At 43.0% G+C, this 27,843-nt stretch overlaps 1 protein-coding gene across 3 annotated transcripts in view; it reads right to left on the bottom strand.

Annotated features, from left to right (window-relative positions):
* Positions 1-10,341, bottom strand: part of GPAT4 (glycerol-3-phosphate acyltransferase 4) — a 35,804-nt gene extending 25,463 nt beyond the window's left edge. Inside the window, exon 1 of one of the 3 annotated variants that reach the window (XR_009216060.1) lies at positions 8,804-9,864. The gene's annotated coding sequence lies outside the window, so the exon portion shown is untranslated. Of the gene's footprint in view, positions 1-8,803; positions 9,866-10,288 lie in introns of those variants that run through there. The other 2 variants (XM_058525282.1, XM_058525283.1) reach the window with 2 other exon arrangements.
* Positions 10,342-27,843: the final 17,502 nt, after the last annotated feature.

Genomic DNA, 27,843 nt, shown 5'->3' with positions numbered 1-27,843 from the left:
GGTCTTAGGCCTCCTTAACACAGATTTTATCTCTGGAAATACCAGAAAATCGCTCACATCAGAACTCAATCACATCACAATTTCTAGATAACTGCTCAGTTAGGAGAGGATTTCACTTTGCTTACTTCCACAGCTTTCAGCCAAACTCACTGAGGGTCATTTGGATCAAAGTTCCCCCCAAAACCCAAATGGTCAAGAGAAAAACATAAGAACCAACTAGTTCTGACCCTCTTAGGAGGGAACATGGCTTCATCCTGGGAATGTGACAGAGCTCATCGCTAAATGAACTCAACTCTTCAATCCACTGAAGGGCAAATCTGGCCTTGAGGCCTCCAGTGGCCCGGCTCCCAGGGCTCCTCAGTTCTCATCCATGCAGGTGTTGACTGGGCGCACACCATGTGCCACACACTGTGTTGGGCGTTAGGTGGGTAGTGGTGAACAAACAGGCCTAGAGACGAGAATTAAAAAAACAAGCATACCCAAAGCCATAATTTCACACTTTGATGATGGTTAACAAGGACAAGAAGAGAGTCCTGGAAGAGAAAATAACAGAGGGAACTTACAAACTTAAATCAGGGCATCTAAACCAATCTGACCCGATCACAAGGCAGGGACTATTATGATTCCCAACTGCAGAATCAAATACTCCTTTCAGCCAGCTCTCTGTGACACATCCTCCTTCAGGGGACCTTGACTACCAGAATGTGTCCAGAGAGATGCCACATACCAACTCAAAAGGAAGAAGATACGCCATTTTATTAAAAACAAATGCTTAGGTTACACTGGGATAACGCATTTGTAAATCACACCGAGCACAGTGCCAGTCACACACTAGATGGTACGTAGTATGATTTCCTTATGATCAGAAGAAACCCAGAGCACTGTCTTCAGTTCTAGGTACCAAACTAAGACTAAGGGCTACATAGGGAGGCAGGCATTTCACAGCACGTCACAGCATGTCACAAAACCCACAAGCCAAAAATACCATTTGCCGAGCAAGCGCTAAGTGCTCAATAAAAAGGTTAGCTGTAAAGCAGAGAAGTATGAATAAAAACTATAGTGAGATGCCAAAAAATTTTTTATAAACCACCGTATTGGTGAAAATGAGAAAACACTCTCAAATACTGCCAGTTGGGGTGTAAAATGGTACCACCTCTATGGAGAGCAACTCAGCAATCGCCATCAGAATTTTACACGCACATAACCTTAGATCCAGCAATTCTACTTCTAAAAATTTATCCTCAAGACAAATGAGAACAACGGTGCTCAACCAGGGGCAATTTTTCACTCCCTTGGGGAACATCTGGTAATATCTGCAGACATTTTTGGTTGTCACAACTTGGGATGGGGGTGCTACCGGCATCGTGCATAGAAGACACAGAGGTGATAAACATTCTCTAAGGCACAGGCCAGCTCCTACAACAAAGAATTATCCAGCCCCAAATGTCAACAGTGCTGAGGGAGAGAAACCCTGTACTGAAGCACATGCAAAATGATCTATGTGCGCAGTTATTGACTGCAGCATTGTCTGTAATATCAAAAGAAATATCACTGTCCATTAACAGAGGAAACAATGGAATACTATTCATCTGTTAAAAAACAGAAAGACATCTACATAGGCATGGATAAGAAACAACCTCCCAGTTAGATGCAGAACAATGCCCAGAATAAATACCAATTGTGAGGGAAGGAGGGAGAAGGAAAAATACATACAGTTTATACGCATTTGCAAAGACATGTATCTCTGTAAAGATACACCATAGACTGGCTACAGTAGCTGCCTCTAGGAGTGGAAGGGAGAGGCCACTGTTTGTCATTTTGGTATCTTTAAAATTGTATTTATCATTTTGAATAGGTAATAGTCTTATGGTTCAAAAATCCAAAGAAACACACCAAAGTTTGAATCCTGACTTTATCACTTAACTAGCAGTATGTGTGTGACTTTGGGTAAATTACTCTTTAAGCTTCTATTCAACAATATCTACAAAAAGGACTGTTGAAAAGATTACAAGACAATAAACATAAAGCATTTTTCACGGTACCTAGAACAAGGGAAATGCTCAAAATAGACTATTATTATTACTATTCTAAGCTCCTGTTATTAGGAAGGAGGAGGGGCGTTTGAAGGTATTGCCCAAGAAGTCATGACATTACACTAATGAGAAATCTGTTTTCAACTACCACTCCTGCCTAAAGGTGTTTGTAATCCCCTAAAATGGCTGGAGCATGCCATCCCACCCAGAAAGTGCATATGGCCTGAAAGGGAGGCAAAACACAGCCCCAGCCAATGTCTGCAGAGCACACTGAGGGGAAACAAGACCTCCGTAGAAATCAGGAAAAATACATGTTTGATGCTTAAAGATGGCACCCTATGCACCAGTAAAGACTACAACTGTCACAGTATTTTTGAATCAATAAAGTAGACATCCATGCACAGATGGCAGGGATGTGAGCAGTGCCTCAGAAGACCTGGCTAGAACCATTCCTGTGGCCACTTGTGGCTGCACGGATTCTCCACCCAGGAAGCACACTGAGATCACCTGGGCCTCAGCCCAGATGAAATAAATGAGAATCTCTTTAGTGAGACCTGGATTTGTTTTTAAGGGACTCAAAAGATTCTAATGTGTAGCCAGAGTTGAGAACTACTAGGTTAAGAGTTCTTACCAGTTAACTCAGCAAAGAACAACTGGAAACTGAGAAGACAACCTCCCATCTATCTCTGATTACAATTTACCCATAAGTAAGTAAATAAAATGTACCTAATTCTCTAATTAAAAAAAGAGGGAGAGACTACAGACAAACTGAAGACTTTCATAAGAGAGTTGATGAGAAGATCTAAAACTACATCATAGGACCATGAAAACGCAGAGGCCATTTAGCATCAGAGAGCACTCAAAAGATCAGATCAAGCGGGCTGTCTTCTAGAAAAAGCAGATGTGCTCTGGACACCCTGAGACAAGAGAACTGGCATTATGGTTGGCAGTTAAAGGGGTGTAAATTTTAGCTTAATATTAAGAATCTAACCCTCACACTGCTGGTGGGCATGTAAGATGGCACAACCACCTTGGGAAACAGTCTGGCAGGTCTTCAAATGGTTAAACATAGAGTCACCATAGGACCCAGTAGTTCCTTTCCTAGGTATACATTCAAGAGAAATAAAAACTGTCCACACAAAAAATTGTATGAATATTTACAGCAGCATTATTCAGAATAGCCAAAAGGTGGAACCAACCAATGTCCAACTGATGAATAAGCAAAATGTGGTATATCCATACAATGGAATATTATTCAGGCATAAAAAGGAATGATACACATTACAATATGGATAAACCCTGAAAACATGCTAAGTGAAAAAAGCCAGTCACAAAAGACCACATATTACATGATTTCATAATATAAATCTATAGGACAGAAAGTAGATTTGTGGTTATTCAGGGTTGGGGAGAATGCAGAGATATGGGAAGAAGTAACAGCTAAAGGGTATGAGGCTTCTTTTTGAGGTGATGAAAATGTTCTAAAATTGTGGTGATGGTTATACATATCTGTGAATATAAAAAAACCAATGAATTCTACACTTTAAATGGGTGAATTGTATAGTATGTGAGTTGTATCTCAACAAAGCTGTTAAAAAAAGGATCTAAGATTGAGTTGTTCAAAAAGAACAGGCTGTTTAGGGAGATATTCACCCAGATCTGGATTCTGCAGGGCGGCAGACACACTACGGTGGTTAGAGCAGATGTCTTTTCAAACCAAGATTTTCATCTGTGTCTACTTAAAATCGTCACATGTCAGACAAGCAGTAAAGCACGAAAGTTAAATATACAGGGAATCAAACAAGCTGCAGTCAAAACCAGCCTCCATTACCTTCTCACTGTGGTACCTCAGGAAAATAAATGAACTTTCCATGCTTCAGTTTTCTCATCTGTAAAATGGGGATAACATGCATCCTGTGGTACTGCTGTGAAGACTGAGTATGATAATGCCTATCAAGCTACCAGAGTCCTGCTCAGCACCAAGTGCTCAGTACACAGAAGCTGCTACTAATTAATCATCACTACAAACCTGGAGGCAATAACAACACGGTCACAAAATGAAACTTTATTAGTCAATCATTGAGAAATCTAGTCAACCTCTTCTTGCGGCTCACATAATTGAGCCTTCAGTTAAATGACTGGGACAAGTTACCAAATTGGCCAGTAACAAGAGGCAGAACTAGAACTCAGATCTGATCCCCGTCTAGTGGTCTCTCTGCTCCACAGGCTGACCTCTCCTTGCTTTGGAGTGGGTTACACTTCAGAGGAAGCCATCCATTTTCCTAGTTACTCTGACAGAACACAGACTCACTGAATGCCCAATTCGGATGTGACGGTAAGGAAAAAAATGTGTGCACACAGAGCAAATGTGTGCTGGGGTGAATCTAATGTCAAGTGTATCAGAACAGTGGGATATAAGAAATTTGCTTGAACAGGATGTCGCTGCTTAGGAGGAAAGCGTATAATGTTTCCGAGGAGACAGGGCAGGACTGAGAGCTACTAAGTTGAAGTAAATCTGAAGTGCTGAAAAACCAAGAATATACAATACAGCTGACACCAACCCTGGATAAAATACATGGTCAAGGCAAAGCCAGGACACAAGAGACTAAAGCATGACAGCTCACTAGGAGGAAGTCAGGAATACGGTCAGTATCAGGGTCTTGGTCTTAACTAAGGTCATTCTGACCTGAAGTACTGTCTTCTTGCCTGGAAAGGCCTAGCTTGAGTTGCAACTTGGTAACAAGCAACACAGTACCAAGTTCACCCCAAAGCAACAAAAGTCTTCAAAGCTGAAAAAAAAAAACAAGGATAAAGGATATAAGATTTTTTTTTTTTTTTTTTTGCTGAGGAAGATTTGCCCTGAGCTAACATCTGCTGCCAATCTTCCTCTTTTTTGCTAAAGGAAGATTGTCCCTGAGCTAACATCTATGCCAGTCCTCCTCTATTTTGTATGTGCATCGCTGCCTCAGCATGGCTGCGCCGTGGTGCAGGTCCATGCCTGGGAACTGAACCCGGGCCACCGAAGTAGAGTGTGCCAAACAAACACTAGGCCACAGGGCCAGCCCCAGGATATAGGATATTTTGATATTCTGGGGTCATCAGTTTAAAGAAGGACAATTTGATTTGCTGGGGCTGTGAGACCCAAGACACCTCATTACCCAACATGAACACTGCTCTGAGACCTCTATTTCAAGATGGTGCTCTTACATTTGGGTACCATTTTGTAACTGGGGGCAACTTCCTGGCCTTTTTCTTAAGAATCTTTTTTGTCTGGTTTATTTCACTCCACATGATTATTCTGAGAATCGTTCATGTTGCTGCAAGTGTCAACAATTCATTCCTTTTTACTGCTGAGCTGTACTCTGCTGTATAAATATACCGTGACTTGTTTACCCGTTCACCTCTTGATGCACATCTGGGTTGTTCAAGTTTGGGTCTGTTACAAACAAAGCTGCTATCTACGAGTCTTTGTATGTACATACACCTTCACTTCTCTTGGGTAAATACTTCCCTGGTAAACACCCAGGAGTGGAATGACTAAGGTAGGTGTATGTTTAGCCTTTTATGAAACCGCCAGACTGCTTTCTAAACTGGCTGTGCCCTTCTGCATTCTCATGAGCAGTGTGCGCAAGCTCCATGTGCTCTACATCCTCAGGAACATTTGCTATGATCAGTCTTCTTAATTTCAGACATACTAACGGATGCGAGATGGCATCTCATAGTTTTGACTTGCATTTCCCTAATCACCTAATGATGATGACCATCTTTTCATGTACTTATTTGCCAACTGTTTATCTTCTTTGGTAAAGTGTTCAAATCTGTTGCCTATATTTTATTAGGTTGTTTTATCATTCAGTTTTATTACTAGCCATTTTTAAAAGTCAAGCTATTTTTCCCCAATGACTAAGCAGTCTTATTGAAAATGAGAAAGCATTACTACTGAACTGTACTCTTACGATGGTTAAGATGGTTAAAAAGAAAATGAGGAGACTGAGCCCACAGACAAAAAAAAAGAAAGAGCATTTCATGACGAAGGCAGAGGATCCGTGAAACATCACACTCTTTGTTCAACTTGCCACAAACTCAAAACAATCCTGTTTGTGCCAAGAAAAATCACTAAAACACGAAAGAAAAAAACTAAAGACCAAAACCACAAATTCTAACCTCAGAACTGAGTATCACCAAGAACATAAAATGCTGCTCCATCTTTGTGTTCAGCTGACAGGGATTCTGTGCTGCCCAACACAGCCGCGAATCATCATGCGACCGTTGAGCACCTGAAATGCGGCTAGTCCAAACTGAAACATGCTGTAAACGGAAAATACGCACTAGATTTCAGCGACTTAATATGACAAAAATGAATGTGAAAGACCTCATTAATAATTTGTATATTGATTACACATTGAAGTGGTATTCTGGATAATTTGGGATAAATAAAACATTATTAAAATTATCTTCACCTGCTCCTTTTTTTTTTTCTTTTGTGAGGAAGATCAGCCCTGAGCTAACATCCATGCTAATCCTCCTCTTTTATTGCTGAGCAAGACTGGCCCTGGGCTAACATCCATGCTCATCTTCCTCTACTTTATATGGGATGACGCCACAGCATGGCCTGACAAAGCAGTGTGTGGGTGCGCACCCAGGATCCGAACCTGTGAACCCCGGGCTGCAGAAGCGGAGCACGTGCACTTAATGGCTGCGCCACCAGGCTGGCCCCTCACCTGTTCCTTTTTACTTTTTTTACAGTGGTTACTATGAAATTTAAAATTATACCTGTGGCTTGTATTGTATTTCTATTGTATAGCACTGATCAAAGCAGACCCTGAAAATAACATAGCTCCACCTGGGAAGGAAAAAAATATATACACGTACTATTTTTTCCTTCCCTAGTCCTCTGAGGTGTGAAGAAAATGGTACAATGGAAGGGCCTACAACTGGAACTCAGCAGCGGCTTAGGTCTGAGGCACAGCTCTGCTACCATCTGGTCTACGTGACCTTGAACAAGTCATTCCGCTTTCCTCGATTTAAGTTTCCTCATCAGTTTTTTGTTTGTTAATTCAAAAAGTCAAAAAAAATGTATTATGCTCCTACTTTTTGGAAAGCATTATTCTAGTATGGCAAATCTTGAGTTTACAGTTTACTAGGAGGTACAGTCCAAACACGCTAACCACTATTACACAAGACAAAATAAAGAGTGCCCAAAGCAAAGAGACAGGCCTCCGTAGCGGTGTGGCAGGTGCGTGTGTGTGTATGTGTTTTAAAGAGCAAGAGTACCTCACAGGAGTTAGAGAAAACTCCAAGCACTTAGAACGTTCCTACTAACTCGCAAGTTCTCTGCTCTCGACAAGCATTCACCGTGCTATAGTAAGCAGTAGGAAGTAGCTTGAGACGTGGAATGGATGATATTTAGTCAAGTTCTCTCCATGAACATAATGATACAATAAGTAAATGACATGCCATGATGAGGTCCTGTTTTACTTGAAGAAACGATTCTGCAGTACAGTTCAAGTGTAACCAGGACCAAATAACCTCGGGCTTCTATCTCCAGAAAGCAAGAGATCTTTTAAAATAAAAGGTAACCTTTTGTGACGGGCACACAGATGAGAGAAATGGTTTATTCTTTAGCAGAAACCAGTTACCAAGTTAGGTTAAAATCCTGTTAGACTAACCACAGCACTTTCTGACACCACAAACACAAAAAAACCCCCGCATAAAACACACAATCCCCACCTCCACCCTAGGGCCTTGTCTTTAGGGGTAACGATTTACCAAGACACTCAGATGCTGTTATTTCAGCGAAATTTCCATAAAGTGGACATGCATGACAACTGCTGTACTTAGGTCACGAATCCATAAGAAAAGTCCATTCTGAAAGTAAATTTATAAACCATTATGTTATATCATATAAACTGAATTTATAAGCAAACTCAAAGATGCCCTTGTTCACAACATTCCTGGTAGGTAGAATATCCCCATTTGAAAGGTAAGAAAATTGAGGGAGAAGTACTGAATTTACTTGTCTTTCTTGAAATAAGAAAACTTAATAGCATCAAGTGTGCTAGGAAATGCATACCACGGTTTTCTTAAAAAAAAAAAAAAAAAAAGAAAAAGCCTAATCTATGATCAATCCAGCCAGGATCCTTATCTGTCAATGGCAAGAAAGCATGTTTTACAGGAGGCTATTGTTCTGTCTGCTATCAGGAGCAAAACATAACGGGTATACTCCAAATCATTCCAGTTTCCTTTAGTAACTCTTCGTTAAAGCTATGAATGTAATCTAAATCCTTTAAAGCGTGTTCTTATTCTCAGTCTGGTATTCTAAGATTAGAATTTTCCCGTGTTTCCTAAAAGCTTTGATTAGAACTTCTCATTTGTCCCAAATGGAGTTTAAGAAATAATTTAAAGCCTATCCCCTAAGTTTTATTATTCCAGAATTTGGTTTAAAAGTTCGCATTTAGTGGGCCAGCCTGGCGGCGCAGTAGTTAAGTGCACGCGCTCTGCTTTGGCGGCCCAGGGTTCGCAGGTTCGGATCCCGGGCGTGCACCTATGCACGGCTTGTCAAGCCATGCTGTGGCGGCGTCCCATATAAAGTAGAGGAAAATGGGCACGGATGTTAGCCCAGGGCCAGTCTTCCTCAAGAAAAAAGGGGAGGATTGGCATCAGATGTTAGCTCACGGCTGATCTTCCTCACACACACACACAAAAATGTTCGCATTTACCCATCCAAACCCTTCATTGTAAGAATGTTCAGTCGTAGCCCTTCCACATACTTCTCTTTCCTGAAGGAAACAACCTCAAGGCAAGCGGTACGGCAGAGCAGAGAGACTGGTGGGAGACGGCGGGTCCAGCCTCAGTTCAGCCTCTTATTCTCTGTAGACCTGGACGAGTCACTGAACCTGTCTGGACCTTGAGGGTTCATCAAAAATGAAAAAGTTAGACCAGATGATCTCGAAGTTCTCATCCAGATCTGAAATACGTTTTGTTCTAACCTGTCCTCCAGCAGCTCAATCATTTTAGATACCTTTTCTGGTCCTTCTCCAATGCTACTAGGTGTTTATTAGTTGAAGGACTTATAACAGTAGACTGTGTCCCAATAAAAGTACCTGATGACTTTAAGCGATAGTAAGATTTTTATTTCAAATCTCAAGCTACTTTTGACAAGGATTTACCCCAGAGATATGGAGAAGGGGGAACCAGATAGAGATGTGGATGGGACAGGCTTAGCCTTAAGGTGAGTTGTTGAGGCTGGACGATGGGTACACGCTGGTTCACTATTCTACCTACTTGTGTGTGTCTGAAATTCTCCATAATACAAGGTTGAAAAAAACAACATCACTGTCAAAACGAGGAAAAATACCAGACTGGCATTATTACACAGTCTCTTTTCTACACAGTCTTGGCATGACAATAATTGCTTTCCACACCATTTCCCCTGCGTTGAGATAGACTCTACAAGACACGAAACTAAGGAGAGGCACTCAAAGTTCAGCCAACATTAGGGAAAATGAACCAGAAAGGTAGTTCTTCAACTGTCGTGAAGATTATCAACGAGACGATCCACGGCACGAGGGCAGGAGCGGCGAGAGGCACCGGCATCTAGCACAGCACGGCCCTTACCTCCACAGAGCTATACTATACGTTTCACATACTATATTTCCCCTAACTTTTCAACTAACGTTAAATAAAGGCCTATGGGGAACGGAAAGTGAGGAAATAAGACGCTCTGGTAGGAGGATGCCTAGCGGGGCGTGAAATCAAAACGGAAAGGCAAGGGATTGAGGGTTAGGAAATCCTATGGAAGGAAAAATGGGATTCCTTTGGAAGAACAAGAAAGGAAAATATACACCCCAGGGAAGCCAGAGAAGATAAGAAACCACCACAGGTGCAGGCGCTTCCTCGTGATGCCGAACTGCCCTCCGCTCTCCCCAGCGACATTCCCGGCCGCGAGGGGAGGGCGGCCGCCGAGCGCCCGGGCCTCGGGGGTCGCCGCGGGGTCACCCCGGGCGGGCCTCGCCGCGCCTGGCGGGCAGGGGGCGCGGCGCCGGGAGGCGGCCCGTTCCACCGCGGGAGGGGCGGCACCTCCGCGCGGCCACGAGAGCCGGGAGGCGGCAATGGTGTCTCCCGACGCCCGGGCGGCGCAGGGAGCGTGCCCCGGGGCGCAGGCCCTCGCGGGGCGCCGCCCCGAGCCCACGCTCCGCTCTCGGCTCCCCGGAGGGCAGTGACCTTCAGGAAGGCGCCGGCTCGGCCCTACTCACCCACCGCGAGGCCCCGGCGCTCCCAAACCCTCCGTGGCCGCTCGCTCCCGCCCTTGCCCGCGCCGCCGGCCGAGCGTGCGTAAGGACGTGCGCGCGTCCGCCCTTTGTTACGCCGCCCTGACGTGCCCCTCCCGTCCACCCCGCCCCCCGTCTCATCTCGCGCCCGCTCCCTGGCGCCGCAGGGGCCCCGAGGGGCGGGGAGGACGGGAGGCGGGGCGCCGCGCCGCCTGCCCGGTGGGCGCGCCCGGGAACTGCCAAGCGGCCGCTGCCCCGGGCGGGCCAGGTGCTGCTGAGCTGCTGCTGGGCGCCCTGGCCCCGGTCGCCGGCCCCTCGCCGTGGCGCGCGGGGTTCCGGCTCTGATGCGGGGACGCTCCCTAAAGAGGGGTCTCCACGTTTCTGAGCTGCGCCAGGGCCCGACTACTGGCCACTTCCCCAGGGTGCGCTAACACAGGTTCTGGAGAGGGTGAAATCGGCCCTGATCAGCGAGAACACGCTTGAGTCCTAAATTACCTTGTCATCTTGGGCTGTTGTAGTATACAGTGAGATACAGTTATTTATGTAAAGAACTTAACTCACGGCCTGGCACGCTCCAGACCTGGGAGCTGCCGTCACCGTCACTGCCGCCGCCGCCACCACCAGCACCATCATCCCTGAGTCTCATTTGCCTTACTAGGGAAGCCAAGGGGTGCAGGGGTTGGTGCAGGCGATCTCCATGTTCCCTCGCGGCTTCAACTTTCAAGGTCTACCTCAGCCTGCAATCGATCACTCTACTCCAGTCTAGGAGTACCTGCTGGAGTTTGCACGTATATTTCTCACCATGTTTTCAGACGAGACACCTAACCCAAGCTTATCATCTCCCCTAGAGTTCGTCCTTCTTAAAAAAAAGATATTAGCCTTTCTCCTTCCTGTTCTTAAAAGATGCTTTTGCCTCCAGTACCAACTCCTGCCCCCTGGTTTATTCTGCACACTGCTACCCGATTGCCGTTCCACGCTAAATAATCTGATAATAAATCTTGAGGGTAAAGCCCACATTCTTTTTCTTTTTGGTGAGGAAGATGGGCCCTGAGCTAACATCTGTTGCTAATCTTCCTCTATTTTTTGTATATGGGACACCCCCCAGCGTGACTGGATGCGTGGTGAGTAGGTCCATGCCCAGGATCCAAACTCACAAACCCCAGGCACCAAAGTGGAGTGCGGGAACTTAACCGCTGCGCCACCAGGTCTGGCCCCTAAAGTCCACATTCTGAAACCTCAAAATCTCCCTATAAGAATGATGGCTCTGCTTCAAAAACTGGACCACTCCTCTCCACATTAAATGTTACCACACCTATTTGGGACTTGAACTCAGTCATTTATCCATTCATTTAACGAACTTGCATTGAGCCCTTACTATATGGCCAGTTTTTTGTCAGAGCCCCAATGATGCAAAGTTGAATAATGCATGGCCATGTCTAATCTTCAACTAGATTCGGTTCCATAAAAGGAGAAACTGGACATCATACACTTCTGTGTCCTCCCCAACGCTTGGGATAGGGGTTTAAAGTGGCCACCACCATCTTAAACTCTCTTTAGGTTCTTATATCTAGTCTCCTTTCCTACCCCCAGAACCAGTCAAAACTTAGAAGTAGCCCATCCAACTGCTCTGCTCACATGTATTCATGTTTAAATTTTCTCACAATTCTTACCATATGTTACAGTTCTTTGTATATAATAATTTTGAAATTAAAAAATGTGTCACACTTATTAGAGACTCAATGCAAATGGTGTTGATTGATTCTTTGCTCAACCAAGTAGTAGACTCAGTTTTGGGGTATCAGCACACACACATGCACACAAGCAGGGGAGAGTATGCACACATTCACATTCTCTAAACTTCTTTAGCGCAGGAAAGCAATCAAATTTCCCTCTGAAGAGGAAGTCAATTAAAACCGGGTTCATACAGTTCTCTTAGGCTCCAAAGTTTTGTTTGGAAAGGTCAATGATCTGGGCACATCTCTGTCACAGTCATTTCTAGGCACAAGGATTACAAATAAGAGAGATAAAATGAGCGAGTAATGCTTGAAAAGTTAGACACAACACAGGTTTATCTATAGAGAAGGCCTACTGCCTATAGCATGACCAGGCTTATATCTAACACTAAATTCCATTTTTTTTTTGGGGAGAGGAAGATTTACTCTGAGCTAACATCTGTGCCAGTTTTCCTCTATTTTGTACGTGGGTCGCCGCCACAGCATGGCTTAATGAGTGGTATAGCTCCACGCCCAGGATCTGAACCCAGAACCTGGGCCACTGAAGCAGAGCGCACCAGACTTAACCACTACACCGTGGGGCTGGCCCCCACACTAAATTCCTTGCAACTGAATTTGGACTGTCTTCAGATTATTGTTGAAGGTGTTTTCACATTCTAGGATGAAAATACTCTTGTACTACAAAAACTATGTGATTATTTTAAATACTGATGAATGATAGTCCATTAAAAGAAGGGGATCACAGTGTTTAAGGTCTCAGTGAAAGGTTTAACAATCCCCATCCCATCCTAACTTTGAGCTCATTTCCCAAAATGCACCTCTATAATCATTGTGTTTGCTGTGTATCTGGCACACAGTGCTATCAAACTGGTAAGACACTCCTTTTAAAAGATACTCCAGGGCCGGCCTGGTGGCTTAGCGGTTAAGTGCGCGCGCTCCGCTACTGGCGGCCCGGTTTGGATCCCGGGAGCGCACCGACACACCGCTTCTCTGGCCATGCTGAGGCCGCGTCCCACATACAGCAACTAGAAGGATGTGCAACTATGACATACAATTATCTACTGGGGCTTTGGGGAAAAAAAGGAGGAGGATTGGCAATAGATGTTAGCTCAGAGCCGGTCTTTCTGAGCAAAAAGAGGAGGATTACCATGGATGTTAGCTCAGGGCTGATCTCCCACACACACAAAATATAAAAGATACTCCATCCCCCAGTAGAATAATACCGTCAGTGTGCTGAATAACTTCTCTCTCTTCCATGGTTACCTTTTCCATGTACAAAGCCTTTGACATTCATTAAGAGGTGAATCCACAACTATTTATTACACAACCAGCAACACCAATGCTCATTTCCAAGCACCAACAGAAAAGGCCAAATTAAGCAAAAGTTGTGTTCTTTTTTTTAAAAAATTTAATTGTGGTAAAATACACATAAAACTTACCATCTTAGCCATTTCTAAGTGTTCAGTAGTGTTAAGTATATTCACATTGTTGTGCAACCAATCTCTAAAAATTTTCCATCTTCAAAAATGAGAACTGTATAACCCGTTAAATAAAAACCCCCATTCCCCCCTCCCCCCAGCCCCAGGCAACCACCATTCTTTTTGTTTCTATGAATTTGACTACTCATACCTCATACTCATATGAGGTATAAGTGAAATCATACAAATTTTGTCTTTTTGTGACTGGCTTATTTCACTTAGCATAATGTCCTCCAGTTTCATCCATGTTGTAGCATATTGCAGAATTTCTTCCTGTTTAAGGCTGAATAATATTCAATTGTATGCATATATCACATTTTCTTTACCCAGTCATCCATTGATAGACGTCTGAGTTCCTTCCACCTTTTGACTATTGCGAGTGAGGCTGCTATGATCGTGAATGTACAAATATCTGAGATCCTGCTTTCAATTCTTTTGGATATATACCCCAAAGTGGGATTGCTGGATCATGTGGTAATTCTATTTTTAATTTTTTGGGGAACTGCCATTTGAGATGCTATTCTTTGATGTATGAGTCTGGAGTTGGGAGGAGAGATCAGGCTAGTGACATAAATTTGAGAGTCATCAGAATATTGATGATACATGTTGGATCAGATTAATACAAAAATTCTCAGACTTAAGAAGTAGAGACTTTGCAGTTAAGAGCAAAATGAAGAAGACAAGTTTTTCAGTCCATATCTGCACCGGGGTCCTCAATTTGAAAACATGCAGACTCAATTTTGCCAATTCACATCAGGATGATCTGGTTCTGGGGACTGACTTGTAGTAACCAAACCTACAGGAGATGCTGACAAAAAGAGAGGAATTATTTATTAATTCAAGTGGATAATTGAAAATGCAAATTAACTGGAATAATAGAATAATAGAACTGGAATAATAGAATCCATAGGTCAGCTCACCCTTAGCAGTAGGGTGAGCTACTTGGTTTCCCAAGTCTACTTGGGAAACCAAATCAACCTCAACAGGTTGTTTGTTGACTGTAAAGTTTTAAAAAAGAAAAAAGGAAATGTATGTCTCTAAAGGCTCTGGAGATTTGATATATCCTGAAGTTCTACTTGTACAGAATTCTACCTGCCAAGCAGCCAAAAAAAAAAAAAAACCTTGGCTGAGCAGATTCTTGGATGAATATGGTAAATCACTTTTCTTTGCCCAGCTCTCTGTTTTCTAAAATTCACTGCCATCTACCATTATCACCTGCATTAAAACAACGGCTGCCTTCCTGGGATTCTTAAGGAAAGAAAAGGGGAGATTCCAATTACTTTAACAAAAATTTTAAGAGTCTAGTGGAAATCACATATATAAAAAAGGCCACTAAATTAAGCTAACTGAGATGTAATTTTTGGCAAACATCTACTCATCTTTTAGGGACTCACTTCTGGGGTAAACTCCCACAGGAAGTTTCCTCTGATTTCTCCCTAGGGGTGCATTCTTCATGAGCCCCTAACACTCTCTGGGTACCTCCAACATTATTTATTTCTATTGATTATCTATTTAGATGTCTGGCTCCCCTCACTGGACTGTAAATTTTGTTTTATTCATCTTTCTATCCCCAATAGTTAGCATAATGTCTGGCACATAGTGGTTGTTCAATAAATGTTTGTTGAATGAGTGAAAACTACATGATGACTACCAGAAACTTGATAAATTATGTATGTATTTAATAAAATTGTGAAATGAACTAGTACTTAATGCATGAAATTTGGTAGACAGTACTTGGGGTATGTGGGAAAAACAGCAAAAGGTGTTCTTAACAGTAAAAATATCAGAGCTCACTGAATGCAAACATTACCTAGATAGAAAAGGTTGTCATAAATTAGACCAGTTTTTCTTAGTCTGGATGTTTCAGAGGTCACGAGAGTCCTGGGCCACTTTTGTTTTTTTGAGAGTATCACTATTAAAAAAATATATATAATTACAGGATTACAACTGTGGCATATAGTACACATGTGTATTTCCAAAATTAACAATTTTAACAGAAAAAGGGGCAAATAACACAGTTGTGCTATTTACAAGATAAGGCTTTATGAAAATATCAAATATTAATTCAAAGTGCACTACAGGCAATGTGGTCTGTCAATGAAACACAAAAGTGAAATTCAAAGATGACTAATGAGCAGCATCTTTTTTCAATCCTGTTAGCTATCTCGGTGGTTGCACATTTTGAGGAGAAAGAATTTCCTCTACCCTTCAAAGATTCTTTCAGCTCGTCTAATAATCAAGCTGAAACAAGACAGATTAACAGGAGAAAAACAAATTTAATTTTGTACATACGGGAACACCACATACACGAGAAGTTCAAAGACAGAAAGGTAAAATGAGGTATATATGCCATCTTGAGCCAAGAAATGGGATAGAAGCCTGGGGCTTCAGAGGGGAGGAGGGTAATTCACAGGATGATAAGAAGAGCAGATGTTCAGTAATTAGACGTTTGCCCTGCCATACAGATAGATCATAAAAAGGTATTTCTGGTAATAACTCTTATTATGTGCAAGGCCCCAATTTACATTCTTTAAGGGAGAGGTAAAAGTTTCTCTTAAGCCCGCAGGGACTCGATGGCCTTTAGCTCAAAATATTCCACCTGCCAAGGTGGCACATCTTGGAGAGGACTGTTCTGAACCCCTTCATACTTCACTGGAGTGTAACTTCATTGGAGATAATATCAAAAGTCTAGATTTCAGGCCCCCTATAACTGAAAAACCTGACCCCTGTGGTCTTCCACGACCTCCCTTTCCCAGTGGTAGGCCCTGACCTCAGTTGTATTTTTTCAGAGGCTCATTGATGAGATTTCAGAAACCCTAGTTTCATTAGAAATATATTACAACACATTCTAGAGGCAAATCACCTTTACAGCTGGCTACTCAGTTTTTCCTTTTGATTCTTACCAACTTTAATTTGAGAGAGTGACCCCCAATTCTGACAGCATACCCTGTGGGGACCACCTACCCTATTCGTGATCATCCCTTGATGGAGTCAGGACTAGAAGGCTGGATAGGGAGAGGGAGGAAGCAGGTGCAGTTACAATAGCATTCCTTATCAGATGAGGAAGCCGCAGCTGTGTTCACAGTGTCCCTGGAAGCCTGTGTGTTTGGCTGCTTCTGTCTTTACCCTGTTAGCCACCTGGTTGTTTTACAGATTGAATCAGCTGGGGAAGGCCCTTTAGGGAGAAAAATAAGAGAATGCTGCTTGCTCAACCACAGTGACTGCATTTATATAGCCTGCCACTGGCACAAACAAATGTAGCCCAAGAAGTCGAGGATCAGAAGAGATAAAGATTTTTTTTTAAAAGAACAACATTTATATTTAAAATTCGTCATCCATGAACAATAATCTGAGAGAATAAACAATCTCTGAAAAGAGGCTAAAATCTTCCAAAGACTGAAGATCTCAGAGCATTTCAAATTGAAGCTAGCGGCATACTTGGCACAAACACTCATGTATATTCCAACCCGTACCTACCGAGCATTCCAGGGCTGCCAGCCTGGGGGCCAGCAGGGTGGACAGCAGTCCTGCTCCAGCCTCCCCAGATCCTGGGGGAGGCAAACAGTTCAATAAGCAGTTTCAATACAGGGTGATAAATACAACAGGGAAGAGGGGCATAGGAACAAAGGTCAGGCTTCTGGGTCTCAGTAAATTACTTGCACAAAAATGTACTAAACAGCTAATATTTTGAGGTAGACAGAGTTTTCCCAGACTTTTATCTGCTGAAGAGGGGGAAGGGGCGAGTGTTTACAACATGAACCGTTGAAGATGCTTTAATGAACATTTCTTTTGGTAAAAGTTGAAGAAGCAAGACGATTTCAAGTTATCAGAAAACTGGCCCTTTCCAGATGGAGAGAAAAGTAGGAAAACCCCTTGCTGCGCTGCATCCCTCCTGTCTTCCATGTGAAGAGCCCTCCACCTCTCCTGTCCACCCGCACAGTCCTTATAGACTGTCTGCCAGGCCTGCTAAATAATTACATATAGAAGCTTTATTTACCTTCCTTCTGTTTCCACATTCCAAAGGCTTCCCTGCAAAGAGTAAGGGCACTATTCCCAGCATCTTCCTAAAGGAAACTTCATCCCTTTGGTGAGGAAGTGAGCTTGCCCGTGTGAGAGAAGAATGCGAAGCATTCAAGGCCTTCTGGGCGCTAGGAGTTGCTTTCATGCTGTCTCCCTACTATGAATTCAGGAGCAAGACGAGTCTGAGTAAAGCCCCAGGAGAGGTAGGAATACGCACATCCTGGGCGAGGAATTCCAGCTTTGCCTCTGCAGAAAAAGTAACCACGGAGGGCTCACCCTGTCTGTGGGCCCTCAGCGAGTTCTGTTTCATTCTGAGGAGCAGGACTGAGAACTGGGCACCGAACTACCGTTTTGCCCTTGATTGTTGTCCCCTAAAAGCTGCTGAGCACACTCTCAAGAGAAGCAGAACTGGAAGGTGCCCGCGGCCCGGGGGGCCTAACGGCAACCGTCTGGAAGGCGAAGCGGTCAGTCGCGCCTCCGCAAGGACCGGGAGTGTGAACACAGAGCACTCTTGGAAGGCGCCCCAGGCATCAGAGGTGGTGCGCATCTGCCCCGCCTTCTGGAACCCAGCCTGCGCGCCGCACGGTACCTCGCAGGAAGCCCCCTGCCCGGCGCACTGCTCCAGGCACACGCTCTGCGTCTGCAGGCGCCTCCCGAACCCCCGGAGCCCTGCCCGGGTGCGGGGAAGCCCAGGGCGTAGGTCGTGGCTCTGGCGAGCCAGGTGGCGCAGGGCGCGGGAAGCTGGACATGGGACGCGAGACTTCTTCAGAGTCTCTGCCTACAGCATCTTCAAATCTGTGCACGGACGTCAGCGAGAGCCCCTTCGTGTCTGCAAACACCCCTTGGGGCACTGGGGTTCATGCGGTCGTACCAGGCAGGAGTGGAAGGACGACTGGGGCCGCAGCTCTGCTCCGTCAGGCCGCAGGAGCTGCTGCGGGGAAGGGCTGTGGCTGCGGCAGAGGTGCATGGGGCGGTGCACAGAAGACACGCTGGCAGCACTGGGACCTGTGACAAAAGGGGAAGGAAGTTCTGACGACAGGGCAGAAGGACCAGGAATTCTCAACTGCAGCCGGCCGCATCACCGCCCTTCTCCTCCCCTGCGGTCCCCTGTCCACAAGTGTCTGATGAAACTGGATAAAAAGAAGCACAGGCGAGAAGTGGTAGTGGGTTGGGCACCAGGTGAGAGCCGTCAGTTCCTGGGGACAGGGGCGCTTACCTCGCGCAGCTGCAGGCGGCAGTGCGCGGCGGCGATGTCGGCTCCGCTGTCTGAGGCCAGTTTCCCCGGCAGGAACTATTGATGTGCTCCTGACCCCCAGAGGGCCAGCAGTACTGAGGCATTGGCCCCCGGGAGGCAGCCAATCAGAAAGGCCTTTCCTGTCTTCAACACTGGGAGAAATGAAAAGGATGTGACCAGAAGTGTGCCTCAGGCACTGTGCCCCAGGCCGCCAGCACGGCCACCAATGACGGGGCAGCCTTAGGGTCACTCCTGGGTTACCTGTGGCAGGTGTCTATGATAAGGAGAGAAGGACAATGACACAGACAGGCGTGGAGGGATGAGAAGGCTCCCAGCCCATCCCCAGGGGTGCGGAACGTCCTTCCCCGCCTCTCCTGTGAGGGAGTGTGCTTTGCTGCGCTTCCTTGTGCTCTTACATGCTGCCCACTCTGTGGCCTCTCCTCTCCACCTCACGGTTTCTTCCCAGTCACATGTTTACTGCCTTTGCTCTGTTTCTGTGTTGGTTTACTCCTCTGTACCCCTGTGTGTGTGTCTGTGTGTGTGTGTGTGGTCCAAAGAAAGGAGGGTCCTTGGGTGTGGCACTCACTGACCAATGTGGAGAGCACCCATAGGGCCTTGGGCAGGGATCTCTGGTTCAGTCAGTGGTGGCGGGAGTGACAGGATCACAGGATACAAAGTACACCCATTAACGAATCCCACCTGGTGCACCTGGTGGCACTCCTGGGCTCTGCAGCTGGACATGATCAGATTGCCTCCGGTGGTGACAACTTTCCTGGTGTTCCTACCTCTGGCATCCTTCTCAGTCTCCTTTGCAGACCCAGGTTACTCTCTGGACCCCTGAAATCAGCTCTCCACATTTTTCACTTTATACCTTTTCCTTGGATGCTCTTATCCAATTTTGACAATTATTCAATTACTTTCCTATGCTAACTCCCAAGTCTGAATCTTTAGCCTAGACCTTTTTCTTGTGCTCCAGACTCCTAGAAAATGCTTCTATTTCTTGATCTGGGTGGTGGTAACGCAGGTGTGTTCCCTGTGTAATTTTTCTGTCTGTATGTTTTACTCCAAACAATCAAAAGTTTATTTAAAAAAAAAACCCAAAGCAGCAAGGAGGTAAAATTGTTATTATATAGTGGTTTGGAGATTTTATTTTTACAAAAATGGCCTCGGATTATTTATAGGCAATGTGCAGTTTTCACTTACTATACAGTGGACATCTTTTCATATTAGTATATTATAGATGTAGCTCATTTTTCACCATGGTGCATGTGTTCTATCATATGGGTGCACCATACTCTACTACAGACGTTTAGGTGGTTCTCAATTCTTTTGCTAATAAAATAGCGCAAATAACGCTCTTGTATACATACGTTCATGTACGTGTGTGAGAATTTCTCCATGACAGATATTTAGAATGAGGCCTGGGGCCGGCCCTGTGGCTCGGCTGTTGGGTGCGCGCGCTCTGCTGCTAGCGGCCCGGGTTCGGATCCCGGGCGCCTACCAACGCGCTGCTTCTCTGGCCATGCTGGGGCTGCGTCCCACATACAGCAACTGGAAGGATGTGCAGCTGTGACATACAACTATCTACTGGGGCTTTGGGGGAAAAAATAAACAAATAAAATTAAAAAAAAAATAGAACGAGGCCTGTTAGTTCAAAGGGTATGCACATTTAAAGTTCTGATAGGTACTGCCAAGTTGCCTCCAGACAGGCTGTATATATTTATAATTTTGCCAATAAGCTTTGAGTTGCTCTTTTTTCCTATCTTCGCCACCACTAAAAATGATCAAATTTTAAAATATTTGCCAATATGAAAAGTAAAAAATGTATCTCATGATTGTTTTGACTATATTTTTAAGCAAAAATGGTCTGTAGTATTTTTTTCATACATTTCTTGGCCATTTCCATTTCCTTCTTAGTGAAATGCATGTTCAAACCTTTTGCCAATTTTCAAAGTCATTTGTATGTTTTAAAATATATAGTAGAAGTAGTAGTAGCTCTTGTGTTAATTAATGATATTGGCACAGTGGGCTATCTATCTGGAAGAAAATAAAGGTAGACTCCTGCCTCACACCAAAATAACTGAAGAATTTAATTAAAAAAACTGTAAATTATAAGGAAGAATTATAGGAGAATATTTGTATAATTCTCGGTGGGAGAAATTCTGTATGGCTAAAGACACCATAAACAAGATCAACAAACAAAAGATTAGGAAAATATGTTTGTACATGTTTGACCAACCTGGTGACGTTGCTTCTTCGTGAGTCAGTTTTGATCCTTTGTAGTTTCTTAGAAAATTAGCCTTTTTAATTTTAATTTTAATTTTTAATTTTAATTAAAATTAAACTTTTAATTTAATGATATGAAGTTAAACAGGGTGTTTTCTTAATTTTTAAAAAGCTCCATATTATCTGCAGTTCTCTTATTATTCCTAATATTCTTTATTTTGTTTTATATTCTTTTTCAGGGTCAGACTTGAGGTTTTATTATTTAATTTGTTAGATATACTGATTTTTTCGTTGTCTAGTTCATTATCTTTTGTTTTCATTTTACGATTTCCCCTTTTATTTTTTTACCTTCTGTTTCTACCTTCTTCAGTGGAATACATATTTCATTTATTTTCATTCTTTTCTATTTTCCAAGAAATGCATTTATGATTGTAAATTTTTCACAAAGAAAACCTGTACATTTTTACACCCAGTGCTTATTGCCATTTATTTCTATTTTTTTTTTTTTTTTTTTTTTTTTTTTTTTTTTTTTGTGAGGAGATCAGCCCTGAGCTAACACCCGCCAATCCTCCTCTTTTTTCGCTGAGGAAGACGGCCCTGGGCTAACATCGGTGCCCATCTTCCTCCACTTTATATGGGACGCCGCCACAGCATGGCTTACCAAGCAGTGCGTCGGTGCGCGCCCGGGATCCGAACCAGCGAACCCCGGGCCGCCGCGGCGGAGCGCGCGCACTTAACCGCTTGCGCCACCGGGCCGGCCCCGCCATTTATTTCTAAATAGGTTCTAGTTCCCATTTCAGTTTTCTCTTTGACACAAGAATTATTATTATGATTATAATTGAAATTTCTAAGGGATTATGTTGGGGGGAGGATATATTTTTCATGTTGCTTATGAGTGGTATTATGGGTCATCCTTCCTTCCTTCCTTGTGGACAAATACTTATGGATCCCTACTATGAGCTAAACAGTGTGTCAGGTGCTGAGGTACAAGGTGAACAAAACTGGCAAGGTGCTGAACACGTGGGGTTAATTTCTAGCATTCAGAGAATGTAGTCTTTATTACTTCTATTCTGAGGAATTTATTGAGATTTTCTTTGTTGACTAGTATGTGAACAAATTTTCTAAAAAAAAGGAAATGTTTTCTCAATTTGTTAAAATGACATTTTCTCACTTGATCTTCAAATTCTAAGGAGTGTTCAAGTCTCCCATGATGATTGTGTTTTTCTCAAATCTGTACCTTCTCTAATAGTTTACACTTCATATAACAGTGTAACACTATGTTGTTTGGTATGTGAAGGCTCGGTACTATTATATCTTCTTGGTGATTTTATCTTATATCAATGGATGATAAACTTCTTTATCCCATTTAATTTTTTTGCCCTGAAGTCTATGTTGATAATTCTATTGCTACCCTTATTTTGCTCTGCTAACATCAGTCTAAGTGTGTTTATTTCTCTATTATTCACTTTCCTATTATTTTAAGTGTGAAGTTATTTTGGGGGAACAGAAAGTAGCTGGATTGTATTTTTCCAGATTTTTCTTTTTCTGATTCTTTGTTTTTTCAATAAGCGCTAGGTCTCCAGTTGCCCTACATTTGTTTGTCTCTATTCACATTGGCTAATGCCAAGCATCTACATTTCCCTTTGATTTCTTGAGTCTTCTGGAAGAGACGTCTTGTTCTTCCTTTTTTGTTGTTTTCTTCTATCTCTTTGCATTGGCCGCTAGAGTGGTTGTCTTTATCTCTATATGACAGTTACTGGAAAACTGCTGTTCAGGATTCTAACCCTGCTTTTGTCACCTTTTACTTTTGTTTCTCACCTGTCCTTGACAATTTTTAGTGTTTCCTCTGTCATCCATCTCGATTTTTCTTTTCTTTTTACTTCAGGCATTGTCTTTTTGCCTCCTTCCCTAGTGATATTTCTGGTTTCGTTTCGTAGTTCTTCTGGTTCTTGTCAGTGAAGTGCACCAGTGTACATCTGTTTTTGTGTGGACTTGGATTTCGTCGGGAATGTTGTTTGCGTCACGTTTTGGCACTCTGGTTCTTTCAGTGTCTTCTTCCGCTTCCCCTGATATTTGATGTGAACGGTTCGTGGTCAGGACCGCAGTCCGCTCCTCCATCTTGTTTTGGCAGAAAGAGTGCAGCCTCTTCATCTCGCTTCCAATTATATAGGCTGTTTGGTTTCTGTATTGGCCATCTGGTGATGTCCATGTAGACAGTCGTCTGTTCGGTTGCTTGAAGCACGTATTTGTGATGGACAGACTGTTGGCTTCGCAGAAATCCACAACTGGTCTGTTTCATCTGACCCTTTGTCCAAATTTTCTGATGTTGTTCAATTCTGCTTTATTTCCTACTTTTGCGTTCCAGTCACCTGTAGTTATCAGCATGTCTAGTTTTGGTATATGATCAATTTCTTCTTGGATACTTGTGTAAAATCCTTCAATTTCATCTTCTTCAGCATCTGTAGTTGGAGCATAGTCTTGGATGATGGTTAATAGGTTTTCCCAGAAGTCTGGTTGATATTATTTGATATCAATAATTGTAGCCCCTAACTGCCTGTGCTACATCTTGCCTGCTTATTAGAGCCACTCCGTTTCTTCTGAGTTTGTCATTTCCAGAGTAGAAAACTCTGTAGTTGTTCAACTGCAAGTGTCCCATTCCAGTCCATTTTAGTTCACTAACACCAAACACTGCAATATTTAAACGTTCCATTTCTTGCTTTACAATTTCCAGTTTATGTTGGTTCAAGCTTCTCACATTCTATGTTCCAGTTGTGAATGTGGTACAGCCTTGGACTTGCCTTTCACCCGTGTGCACTTCCCTAGACTCCTTCTGGCTTTAGTCTGGTTGCGTCATTAGCAACAGTGCTGTTCTTTGCTCTTCCCCAGTCACTGTTTGAGAGCCTTCCAGCCTGGGGGTCTCATCTTCCAGCACTATCTCATATTACATTTTGGACTATCTTATCATAGGGTTTTAGGGGTAAAAAAAAATTTACTGATAAGGAAGTAATTTCTCCAAGGTTCTTGAGTTAATAAAAATGCCAACTCAGGACTTAGCCTAGTTTTCTTGACTCCAGATTCCAGGATCATTTCATTGTACCCCGCTCCTTGTAAAAACATTTTAGTTTTTTTTGTTTTGTTTTGTTTTGTTTTTGTAAGGAAGATCAGCCCTGAGCTAACATCCATGCTAATCCTCCTTTTTTTGCTGAGGAAGACCAGCCCTAAGCTAACATCTATTGCCAATCCTCCTCCTTTTTTTCCCCTTTTCTCCCCAAAGCCCCAGTAGATAGTTGTATGTCATAGTTGCACATCCTTCTTGTTGCTGTATGTGGGACGCCGCCTCAGCCTGGCTGGACAAGTGGTGTGTCGGTGCACGCCCGGGATCTGAACCCGGGCCGCCAGCAGTGGAGCGCGCAGGCTTAACCGCTAAGCCATGGGGCCGGGCCCTGTGAAAACATTTTGAAAAACAAAAAGCACCTTGTAAATATAAGGAATTAGTATTAATTTTCTGAAAGAGGCATATGTGGGACTGTGCATAAATCTGCAAAGACCGCTGGGCGGCAGGCAGATTGAAAACTGGAAGGAAACTAGAGAGATTTTCTTCTCTAGTCCTTTGCACGTGTCAGACAAGCAAGTGTTTAAACCTTTTGGGACAGAAAAATATCTACTAATTTTTTCGCAGCTCTAGACTAGCTCCTACAACCTTCCTTGGTAGACTATTCCAGTCTTTTGTTATTTGGATGACAAAAAGCCTTTTCTTCATGACACTATATAGATCTCTTTCCTCTTCATAGAAAGTTCTACGTTTGGCTTTCTTTGTCATTTGTCACTTTTCTGACTCTTTTTTTCTCTATATATGTTCCTGCGTGCGCCAACCTACGCTTTAGAGAAGCAGCGTGGTTTTTATGAGACTCCCAGTTTCTTTTCCATTGCTTTCCTTCTGCTACTCATAACATTAGAAAATTTTGGTCTTTTAACATTCATTAAAAAAAAAACTTGCATAATTCCTTCCTTCTTCCTTACAATTAAATAATTTCTTAACCATTTCCTCCTGAATGTTTTATCCCACAAAACTAATTTATCCCTTAAAAATCAGGATCAAATTGGGTCATCAGATCTAGTTTATGCTTCTAACTACCACATGTAAACTGATGGTCTCATCATTGATCATTATGTCCAGATCCCCAGCTCTTCTGGTTAATTCACTAAAATTAAGCCGTTTCATTTTAAAGGTCATTGGTGTCTAAGGCATCTTGGTTGGCTGTGAATCACAAGCAGTAAGGAATGCCCAGCATCCTATCTGATAGAGGACAGAGCCTTTCTTAGAGTCTTCCAGGGATGGAAATCATGGATCTCTTGATTGCTGTCTTAGTCAACGTGGGTGGCTATAACAAAATACCAGGGACTGTGTGGCTTAAATAAGACATTTATTTCTTCCAGTTCTGGAGGCTAGCAGTCCAAGATCAGAGTGTTGGCGTGGATGGGTTCTGGTGAGAGCTCTCTTCCTAGCTTGTAGACGGCTGCCTTCTCACTCCTCAGATGGTAAAGAGAGAGAGGGCTCTGGTCTCCTTCTCTTCTTATAAGGGCACTAATTCAATTATTGAGGCCTCACCCTCATGGCCTCATCTAAACCTAATTACTTCTCGAAGACCCCACCTCCAAATACCATCACTTTGGGGATTGGAGCTTCAACATATGAATTTGGGGGAGACACAACCATTCAGTCCATAACAATTGCCCAGTCCACTATTTTATCTTCTTGGTAGTCCAGAGGCTTGCCTAATGTTCAGAGCACATTTCTTTTGATGCAAATAATTTTATTCTTGTTCATTTCTATTTAAAAATGAACTACTCTTTAGCATTATTCTAAAAATTCTTATTTATTTTTTATTGTTTTTAATAATCTTTTTTTTTTTTTTTTTTTGCTGAGGAGGATTCATCCTGAGATACGTCTGTGCCATTCTTCCTCTGTTTTGTATGTGGGTCACCTGCCACAGCATGGCGGCTGATGAGTGGTGTAGGTGCATACCTGGAAACCAAACCCGGGCCGCTGAAGCGGAGCACGTGGAACTTAACCACTATGCCACTGGGCCGGCCCCTTCTTTATTTTTAAGGATATATTTATATTTTTTCTCTGCTCCCCTATTTAAGCTAAAGAATTCCTTTCCTCATTAGGTCCATTTTCTATACATTTTATCATTTTGCTCAATCATTTAACTGTAGCATCAAAAAGGAAGCATATACGTCAACACTCTATTGGTGGTTATTTTAGGATGGTGAGGTTTTAGATGATTTTTATTTTCTTCTCTCAGCTTTTCTTTTCTTTCCAAACTATTTACAATGACATGTATGTTTTAGTAGTTTAAATAAAGTTAAAACTAAAAGCCATTGTAATGAAAACAGTGCGGTTTTAGAACTAGAACAAATTAATAGACTAATGGGAAAGGACAGCCAAGAAACATATACACACATATGCATTTGGAATTTGACAGTATTAAAAGTCAGAGGGAAAAAATGAACTATTCAATAAATGATGCTGGGACAATTGGCTATCCATATGGAAAAATGGTTCGATTCCTACACTACATCATATCCTGAAATTAATTTTAGGTGGCTAAATATCTACATATGAAAAGCAAAACTTTGGAGTTTTGGAAGAAAATATTGGAAAATGTATCTACGTTCTTGGGCTAAGAAAAGACTCCTAAAGTAATACATAAGAAGCACAAACATAAAGAAAATCAACTACATTCAATTGACTACTTCTACAGGATAAAAGACAAAATAAGAAAAGTCAAAAGGCACACCACAGACTAGGAGAGGATATCTGCTATGTATATAACCAACAGAGGATTAGTACACACAATATATAAGGCACTACATACATTGCTACAATCCTACTTACCCTGCAGATATCCCCACACATGAATGAAATGACACGTGTAAAAGGCTATTTAATGTAGCAGGGTTTGTAGTAGCAAAAATTTGGAAACCATCTAAGCAATGATTTCTAGGGGACTAGTTAAGTAAACTATGGTATATCCCCACAGTGAGATTTTATGTAGCTGAAAAAGAAATACAGGACCTTATCTATGTACCAAAATGGAAAGATCTCTAGGATGTACTATTAGGTTAAAAAAAAAAAAAAAAGCTATCTGTTACATTTTCTGTGCTTTTCTATGTGTTTGAAATATTTTATAATGAATAAAGATGAAGCTAGTTGTTACGAATGATGAATTTTATCTGCTGCACAAAGAATCAAGGTGTCACTTAGTGAAGTCCAGCAAGAGTGAGGTGGCCCGGCATTGATGACCAAATGGTGCAGGAGGTGGGCAAAGAGAAGATGATCCCCCATAAGGCTTAAGAAGTGTTCGGTGACGGCAGAACTGCTTGGGAATTCTAGTCCCCCAGTTCCCAATAAATGGTAGTAGGGTGGGGGGAAATCTAGCCCATTGAGATCCTGGCTCACTGGAGGAAGTAGGTGATGATAACAACCATTCCCACGGGATCTAACTCTATAAAAAATGCAAGCAGTACTCCTTAGGGCTGTAGCAGTTCCTGTCTCTATCTGCCCAGCCCTTTCTCCATTTGCATTCTGGTCACACATTCTATCCCCTACCTTGGTTGGGCCAATCTTAGTCATAGTGTTTGGTTCAAGCGGTGGGCACATGCCCCAGACTGGGGCTTTAAAACACAAAGCTGGGACTGAGATGTTATCATCCCACGCTAAGCTGGAGCGGGGTAACCATGTAGCTGCCAGCAGCTCTATGTCCTGCCACGAGGATAAACTCCATCTGCAGGAGAAAATAAGGCCAAAGGACATAGAGAAGCAGGAGAAGAGAGAGAGAGAGC

Source organism: Diceros bicornis, chromosome 29 (genome assembly GCF_020826845.1).
Source record: "Diceros bicornis minor isolate mBicDic1 chromosome 29, mDicBic1.mat.cur, whole genome shotgun sequence".
Taxonomy (NCBI): domain Eukaryota; kingdom Metazoa; phylum Chordata; class Mammalia; order Perissodactyla; family Rhinocerotidae; genus Diceros; species Diceros bicornis.
Note: the sequence above shows the minus strand (reverse complement) of the source record. Positions and strands in the feature narration are given on the sequence as shown.